Raw genomic sequence first — 10,122 nt, 5'->3', positions numbered from 1 at the left:
ATCATCAGCATAACAGTGGAATCCAATCCCGTATTTTCTAATAATATTACCAAGGGACAACATGTATATTGAAAATAGCAGAGGACCTAAGACAGATCCTTGTGGCACTTCATATTTTACTGGTGATAATTGGGATGACTCCCCATTTAAATGAACAAGGTGGTAGCGATCGGACAGGTAGGATCTAAACCATCTTAAAGCCTGCCCTTGAATACCTGTATAGTTTTGTAATCGATCTATGAGTATGTCATGATCTATAGTGTCGAACGCAGCACTAAGATCCAGTAAAACTAGCAATGAGATGCAGCCTTGGACTGACGCAAGAAGCAAGTAATTTGTAATTGTAACAAGTGCAGTTTCTGTGCTATGGTGGGGCCTGAAACCTGACTGAAATTCTTCATAGAGATCTTTTTTGCAGGAAGGAGCACAATTGAGCAGACACAACTTTTTCTAAAATTTTAGACATAAAAGGAAGATTTATCTGTAATCTGTAATTTGCCAGTTCACTAGGATCTAGTTGTGGTTTCTTAATAAGAGGCTTAATAACCTGAATGGTTTCCTAAAGACAATGACGAGTTAATAATATTGAGAAGCGGTTCTTCTGCTACAGGTAACAACTCTTTCAGTGATTTAGTGGGTACAGGATCTAACAGGCATGTTGTTGGTTTAGATGCAGTGATAAGGTTCTGTTTCTGTTCAGAAGACATTTCTGTTTCTTGTCTTTGTTATAAAACGGAATGTTTTTTTTTAACTAATTAAACTCAATTAAACTAAAACACGTCATACTTTTCAGAGACTGTAAGTTAAATAAATAAATAGTTATACCTAATTTAACCTGTTAACCTGCACCCCCCATTTTAGGACTCACAGCTGAAAATGACCTACCTAACTATGCCAAGTATATCCTGTGATTGCTAGACATACAGCATTCGCACTGATAGCTGCTCATACAGTCAGTAATCACATGCTGATGGCCGGTCATACAGATGGTAATTATACAGATGGCCGGCCATATAGTCAATAATCACACTCTTATTCATATAGACCGCATTCACACTGATACCTGTCAGACAGTAATCACACGCGGATGTGAGGTCATACAGATGGTAATCATGCATATACAGCCACATTCCCCACAAAACACACACATATATGAAAAATGTTGAAGAAGAAGAAAAAAAAATGATTTGTGCAAAAAGCCGATCTCTAAGTTATGCCCCCATCAGATGACAGGTGCGTCATTAGCCGTCACGAGAGAGCGCCAAAATTCAAATAAACAATATTCCGCGTATCTTTTACTTTTTCTTTTGTGGATGGTCTCATTCTGTTTGTGACACTGTATGCTACAAAGCCATGTTGCTTTTTACTACCAAGATGCAGTTTTTTTGAGCGTAAGTTATTCCATTATGAATACAAACAATAACTGTCCCCGAAGGAATGAGACGTAAACAAAGGAATTACCACCCATATTACAATGTTATTGCTTCATTGGACTAAAAGTGCTCTATGGGATATTGTTCAGTGGACCCTTACCTTTCTAACTAAACCGGGATTTACAGCTGTGGATGCGTTTATGACTCGTTATTACAATGAATCTGGTACGTACTGCGTTTTGATTATGCATGTTTTGATGTGTACTGCTTACACAAATTTAGCAAATACATTCTTTATAAGCTTTCCATTGAAAAACAGCGATCTATCGTCGATGCTTGAGGCTTAGACCTTTAGAATGATGTATAGTTTGTCAAGATTAATTACGTCTCTTTTCATTTAATCTATTCGTAAACATTGACACGTGCAAACAAAGAGCGTTCAGTGCGCCGACGTCCATGTGCGGGTTAACAGTAGGTATCAGTTGTTTGTTCATTGTTGTTGAAAATCAATTTAAACATGTTTTAACACCACTAGGGTGTAGCTTCCAGCTGTGCCTCAATTAATGTTGTTGTTGTTTTTTTTGTTGTTGAGACTCCTCTCAACCTAGCTTCCAGGTACGTACAAGTCACTGGAGTGTTTGTCATCCTGTTTTTCAGGTTGCAACAGGTCAGTTTGACCCCTACCCAATGCTTTCAAACAAAGGACAAAAAGTAAGTGAACAAATACAGTGACAGACAAAAGAATAGCAGGCCACTAAAGTCTTTATTTCAGTGCTTAATTGTCATGAAGTTGTAAAACACTTGTGAAGCGTTAGTTGTTATAAATTATTATTAGCTAATGAGAATAGTAAAAAAAAAAAAAATCCTGTTTTCCTCAAATAAAAATAAGTTTCTTTCAAACACACATATTATTAAACTTAATAAATATATACTAGTGAATATATACATATATTTGTGACAGGATAATGGAAGTTTGAGTGATCCCTGGTGGCTGTTTTTGGTGTAGATCTAACTACAAATGTTGTAACTTTTTTAACATATAGCAACATCATATAATTTTCCTGAAAAGTTGTTTGCTGAACTATAGGCAAGGTTAAAAATGTGCAAGCATTTCAACAATGGATCATATTCATTTGTGACCAATAAATTGGTAAATTCAATTTATTATTAAATGCAAATCATTACCCATTTTTTGACAGCAGAGGTTGTATTGAACATAGAGAAAGCATCATGTGTATTCTGCATTCCCTATGACATCTATTTATTATTTTGCCTTTTTGTCTTAATGTTGTAGACTAGCAGTTGCACAAATAATACAATTAGATTTCGCCTTCCTTGCTATTCTGATGAAGCGGCGCAAAAATGGTAATCATCATAGGTCATGTTTTGTTTTTTTGCAATTTTTTTGTTTTTTCTATATGGGGGGGGCTGACATTGACAGTACTAACAATTACATTTAGCAATAATATAGCTATTTTATTTCTCAAAATTTAGATGATGTTTTTCCCATCATATGTTGCTTTGTATTTTGTTCAGGCTTGAGCAGGATGATGTAACATTTAGGTGCAAATATGCAGAATAGCAAACCAAAGCTTGAGGCTAAAATGGCAAATATCTCCACAGCTACAATACATTTTCCAGGAGAACTGACATAAGCTGTAATAAATGTGAACCATACAGCACAAAATATGAGCATACTGAATGTGATGAATTTGGCTTCATTGAACTTATCAGGCAGTGTGCGAGCCAGAAAAGCCAAAATGAAGCACAAGACAGCCAGTATGCCAATATAACCAAGAACAGCAGAGAAACCTATAGTAGAACCCAGATGACATTCAAGAATGATCTTTTCATGATAATATTTCATATTTTTGTAGGGAAAAGGAGGAGATATTGTTAACCAAAGAACACAGATAAGAACCTGTATAAGTGTAAAGGCAAGAACACTGAGTCGTTGTTGTGCTGGCCCAAACCATTTAATGACATTACTTCCTGGAAGTGTAGTCTTGAAGGCCATTAACACCACTATTGTTTTCCCCAGAACACAGGAGATACAGAGGACAAAAGTGATCCCAAATGCTGTGTGACGCAACATACAGGACCACTCAGTGGGCCGACCAATGAAAGTAAGTGAACAGCGGAAACACAGAGTCAATGCAACCCTCTACATTGCGAGTAAATCACTCGCATATGCGACTAAACCTTTATTCTGGGTTACTAAATTATGTCTAATATTAGCCAATGGCTAATCAACTCTCAGATTTTACTCGCCAGTGTGTGAGTTGGAGGCTAAGCATAAGTTTAGCACAGATATATTTTCACTCAGAACACTCTAACTGAGCGCTTCAGAGTTTTACTCTCCATCAAGCGATCTGTGCTATTTTCCAGTTCATCTGAATGGATGCGCAGCGCACCTGTATTTGACGTACCGTAAACTCTAGTGTGAAGGTGCACGACTCGCCGTCGCTTTGTCTCACACACACACAGAGAGACAGCAGAGAGAGAATAAATCAGTTAGAGCGAACGCACACAACCTGATTAATATTCATGAATACTGCAGCTCATTAATCCATATTGTTCTAATTAGTAGAATTTGTATCATTATTATCTTATCAGTATTTTTGTTAGTTTTTTTTCCTTTTTTTTTTACAGAAACACTAAATGACCAAAAAGGCACCACCACCAGTCCAGTTAAAATGTTCAGTTAAAATGACTAATATGCATTCAAACATGGTTATCAAGTTTCAATTCTAATTACTACAGTTCTGTCATTTAATAATGCTTGATTATCATATTATAATGCTTGACTGACTGATGTTAAGAGCAAGGTTATTTTCGTAAACGAAAACTAAAACTAAAACTAAGAAGCAAACGATTGGTCAAAAAACATTTTCGTAAACTGAACACCAAGCGGCAACCTCCCGCTCTCTCTCGTGAAGCCAACACGGAAGCAAGGTTATTTTCGTAAACGAAAACTAAAACTAAGACGAAAACGATTGATGAAAAAACAATTTGTAAACTGAAATAAAATAAAAATGACAAAATAATTGAAAAACGAAACGAAACTAACAACAGTTACTGAAAAACTAACTGAAATAAAATAATAATTATCAAAAATAAATAATCCCGTTCGTAATCATTACGTTCTCACCCCGTGGCGGAAAAATATATGAGCTGTGTGTCGGTTTAGGGAAATACCGGCAAATACCCGTAAATGGCGCATCATACTCGTGAGGTTATCTGACGGAGAGACGCAAAGCAGTTTTTTTCGTAAATTACGTTCTCACCCCGTGGCGGAAAAATATATGAGCTGTGTGTCGGTTTAGGGAAATACCGGGAAATTCCCGTAAATGGCGCATCATGCACGTGAGGTTATCTGGCGGAGAGACGCAAAGCAGTTTAAAGCAGAGTCCTGCACTGGTCCTGTTTGGTAAACCTGCATCCGCAGTACACAACAGAACACCCGACCCGTTATCTGACAGCAGCCAGCACCAATTTAATTCTGTAACTTACCCGACCCGTTTGACATAAAGACCACGACCTGAACCGCACCCGCATTAAATAGGCTACTGCATCAGTAAGGCAAAATTATTTATTTTCTCATGTAACACAAGCAATCAAACCAAAATAGGCATTTTAAGTTGGTGCTTTAAAGAAAAACAGACAAGCAGCGCAACGGAAGAATGATAAGAACGCACATCCTTCCTGTATACAATAAAAACTTCAAACTTTTGCCTACATCTTGTGAACAATCTGCCAGGCTGTTTTGAACAAATGTGCATAAACTACATACTTAATTCTTCATAAATGAAAAGAACATATTTAGATATGAGGCCATTGCCTCTCCTTAAACTCAGCAGTGTATAGGCTATGTGGCCGTTAGTCCTTTACAGAAGCATTAAACATAAATCTTAAAAATAAAATGGTACAGGCTACCAGTGGCGGTTCGTCGGTTTTAAAATAGAAGAGGCACACTAATTGTAATGTTATTGGTTATTGTAACGTCTGGGAGTAAACTAAAAACTTTAGTAGCCAATGGCGATTCAATTGCCAAGGTGTCCGTAGAGGGTTGCAATGAGAAGAGCAGCAGGAAACTCAGCTCTGAGTTGTTGGCTTTTACAATGGGGGTGCCCTTTTTGCTGTAAACAGGATGGCCGCCAGCGCAGTTAATCCTGCTCCAAACAGTGAGAAAAAGACTAACACTATACCCATAACTTCTGTGAATGACAGAAACTCTATAGCCTTTAATATACATTTATTTTTCCTCAGCATTAGACCAGTATTCCCCTGGACACTGCTTGCAGTTAATTGAATCTGGAAAGGAAGTTGCGTTTACTGTAGATACAGTTAAAAAGGGCTCCTTTGATAAGAAACTTTATTCTGAACAATAGAAGAATAATACAAAATGAGCCACTAATACGTTTTCTTTGAAATCTTTGAAAATGTGAGATGGGCTGAAGATTACCTGTCTCAGTACTGATTTCTCCTTCTGCACATGGAATACAGTCATAACAGCAGACAGGCCTTCCTTTCTGTGCAGCCTTCCTAGTGCCTGGAGGACAGCTCTCACTGCACACAGACCTTGGCTTCTACATGGACAATCACATTACACATAGTTATATAAATATAATATATAAAGAATATAAAGTGAAAATGAAGTGCCAGTATTATTCAGAAGAGACTAGCTCTTCTTTGAAGCATAAAATGGCACAAATGTTCAGTGTATTATAAATACATCTCCAGGAGAAAACAATAGTTTGAAATGTCTGTTTTAGAAAATCATCATCAATGCTCAGTCTGTTTAGCAAAATACTTCCTTTTAGTTCAAAATTTAGTAACGCTCTCTGCATTTTATTTTATTCGTTTAATCAAATCTGATTTGATTTTTCATTCTGAAAATGTAACCTGTTTTGGACATTGCTATTTCCTTTCCACCAGAATCATTTAACATTTTTTTTTTATGTTTTTTTTTTTTTTTTTTTGATTCACAAAGTTAACTTGTAAAGCTGAATGGCACAATAGCTAATATCATTCAAGCAGTACACAAACGTAAACCTTTCGTGTGGGAAATTGACTTTTTCTGTCGTGTACTTTCGAAAGGAGCAGAGCTTTGTGGATGTTTTTTTTTCCTTTTTTTTTTAAATACATATTTACCCACATGTTGTATTCATTATTTACTTTGTAGATATCAGAACAATGATTTAGGATTTTGATATTACATTCCCACAGTTTAAACAAACCCTGTTGCACAAACAGATTTCCTTTTTACCTCAAATTGTCCTCTGGCCCAGATTATGTTTTTAGTGATAATCACAAAGCGCTGGTCAGTGAGGCATCATAGTATCCCACTGATTTAAACTGGAATGATCCATCAGAGTCCTGCTGCCAGTTCACAATTTCATACTGGGCCACTGCACCACCAGTGCTGTCAAACCACACATGATCTCCAAACTTTACTGTAAAAACAGAGCCTCAACCACCTAATGAAATAAAAATTTTGATACATTATCACTAAGGCATTTTTTAACACATTGAAAGGCAAAAATAGGGCCTCTCGTTTTTTGTTTTTTTGTTTTTACCTGCTGTGGTTGTATTGTCAGGCCTTCCTCACAACCATCTTGTTCTTTGCACTTGAGTAGACTGTGTAGTGAATGAGCCACAGCATAAACTGCTTTGTAGACGTAGCTTGGAAATCTTTGTTCTGGCACATCTTCATTATAGTTTTTCACCACAAATAGATCCTGATATCGACTGCAATTTAATTCAGCATTAAAAGAGCATGGAAAAGCTGTGTCCCAGAATGCTTTCATAACATAATCTGCAAACCCTTCAATTTGAATTTTTCTCACTGCAAAGCCCAGTGACCCTCCCAGCACATGTTTGGAGGGATCAAACTTGTTGAAGTTATCCAAGCCTCCACTCCAATCATTTGGAGACCTGTAATGTTCTGAATACCTAGCTGCTCGATTAGACTTTTCATCTCAAAACCAGTAAGAAATGCAACAATGACTTTAGGGGTGCCTTGTTTTATGATGTCCACAACATTTCAAATTTTTTCATGCTCTGTCCTCAGGAATTTCACAGAGTACTCCACACAAATCCCCTCTTCTATGGCTGTTTCCAGAAATATGGCCATTCCATTATTTCCATAGCCATTGTCACTGTTCACAGCTCCCACCCAAGACCAGCCAAAGTGCTTTATTATGAACTGCTCTGCTCTGGTGGTAATCACTAGCAATAGTCCTGAAGAAATATGGATAATCTTTCCTATCACTAAGACAGCCACATGTGGCTGAGGGACTTATCTATATATATATAAAAAAATAATAATAATAAAAAACACAGATATATATCAGTATAGTATCAGTAGTATCAAACGTTTACTGTACTTGCTACTTACCACTGGAATTTTAAAAGGTTCTGTTGTTCTGGACAAAATCACTGTGTTGGAAGACTCTGTTTCTCCTATGATAGCATGTATAGGAGACTGTCCATTGCATCTGTCCCCTGCTGCAATATCATGACCATTCATCAATGCCATGGTTGCACTCATAGAAGATAGTCTTGAACCACAGGTATCATAAATGTTATAGCCAACAGAAACATTTGGGAGCAAACTTGTACTTTTGTTAATCTCCTCAGTGGCAAAGATCATGGTTTGAGCAAGCCAAACATATTTTATTTTCACACTGTGGAGACATTAAAACATCAGGGTAAAAAGCAGCTAATTAAAGAAACAGATAAATAAAAAGCAATGGAAAAGCAAAGATAAACTTTTTTACATGAGCATGGCTTAAACACCATAATATTCCGGATGTTATGGTTGTTTTGCTATTACAAAATTGATGTTATGGATTAGCTGCAATGCATTTTCATTAAGAAAAAAAAATCAGTATGCATAAATAGATTATTTGGATAAAGGCACCTGATAAATCAGTACGTGTAAAAATGTAAATGTAAAATGCTCAACAGTTTATTTTTACAAAATAAAGAAACAAACCTGGAGCATGATATATGCTGAGGTTGAACTTGAAAAATGGTGTGTAATGACATCTTTTCACGGTTGAAACAAGATACCTTCTGATGTTCATACATGTTTATTTTGTGCTATTACTAGTAAAGATGAAGAGATGATTGGTTCATGTGCCGCTTGAACTGAGGCGTTACAGCGATCTGTGACGACATGTTAAAGAGCCACAAAACAGTATTTGTTGTTTGAATTTCTTTAAAAAAAAAAATGTCAATCTCAATAAATATCTGCGTCCACACGAAACTGACACAAAACAATGTAGTATACATGCCAGACCAGCATGTGGCACTGTAATTCTGCCACAGAGATACACTAAAAACGGAGAAGAAGACTTGGACTATGTGCATAAACCTTGCGTGCAGTATACAAACGAACATGGAACAATACATTTATTAATCTGTGTTAATGTTAGTTAATAAAAAGACAATCGTTCAGTGTTTGTTCATGTTTTTGTTGCTGTTACGTGACGTAACTGTGTCTGACTAGGGGTGAGACGTGGGCTGATGACGTCATAGTTTCAGAAAATATACAGATTCAATGTACACACGAAAACGCAAGGGTGGCGTTTTCAGATTTATCCACTCTGGGACCCGGTTTCAAAAAATATCGGTTTCACTCTCCCAAAACGCCGGATCCGTCTGGATGAAACGCCTATACGATACAAAATTTATGCGTATACAGCTAAACGCATCTCCGTGTGGATGGGGCCTGAGACTTTGTTTCATACTAAAAGTAACCAGCTCTGTTTTGTCTGTCGGCACATTGTCAGTGTCCTCTTTGCTCCGTGATGTATTTCTCAATGTGAGAACATGATGCGTGGCATAAAAGTGTCATGGTTTGTCGGACGTAGCAACAGTAACTAAGGGGGGTGGGTCTTTGCGAAAGGTCAATTTAGAGTAGGGGGAGGTTGCTGGCTCAGGTTCTGAGATAACAACATGAACATCTTTCTTATAGTAGAAAATGACATCTGGAGTTTGTGCTAGAGTGCAGGGTCAGAATTAACATGCTGCCTATGGTGAGCGTTTATTTTACTTTACTTTGCTTGGCAGTGGAATCTGGCAGAATAGATTTAAATAGTTATTAATAAATAAATAATAAATTACTAATAAATGCATAATTACCAAACTAAAATTACATGCATTTTTTTGCATTTTTTCTCATTGTACACAGATTAAACATAAACCGTCTGAAATGACCCAAATTGCATAAAAATCTATTCCAAATTATACTAAAATAAGATATTTTATGTATATAAACCATCAATTGAATATAAAAGCACAAAAACTGCCAATCTGGGACATATATCTATAATGGAATACACTCTGCAGTGGTCGCACCACATGATATTTGGTCGCACTACATGATATTTTCAAATTTAGTCAAAATTTACAAGCACAGAACTAGCCACCTAAACAAAACAAGCTATCTTCCCATGAAAGGTCACTATGAAATTTATAATAAAAATAAATACTTGTAGAAATAACTTAATATTCATTGTTTTTCTGAGGTCAAACCACATGATATCCAAAATTTGGTAACTACATACCAGCCATATAAAAGGTCATTTTTTTCCAAATTTGAAAGATAGTTACAAACCTTCTTGATGCTTCTATGGGTCCTTGGCAAATTGGTATATGATGCAATGTCCTATCTTTGAATGGATTTCAACATAAAAGTCCCAAAATGGTAGTTTCTTGATGGTCGCACCACATGATATTT

The 10,122-nt window shown here is 36.5% G+C and overlaps 1 pseudogene; it reads right to left on the bottom strand.

Annotated features, from left to right (window-relative positions):
- Positions 1-2,856: 2,856 nt before the first annotated feature.
- On the bottom strand, positions 2,857-8,028 carry LOC107680391 (extracellular calcium-sensing receptor-like; annotated as a pseudogene).
- Positions 8,029-10,122: the final 2,094 nt, after the last annotated feature.

This window comes from Sinocyclocheilus anshuiensis, unplaced genomic scaffold (genome assembly GCF_001515605.1).
Source record: "Sinocyclocheilus anshuiensis isolate Anshui unplaced genomic scaffold, SAMN03320099.WGS_v1.1 scaffold1989, whole genome shotgun sequence".
Taxonomy (NCBI): Eukaryota; Metazoa; Chordata; class Actinopteri; order Cypriniformes; family Cyprinidae; genus Sinocyclocheilus; species Sinocyclocheilus anshuiensis.
This window is presented reverse-complemented; position numbering and strand designations above follow the sequence as displayed.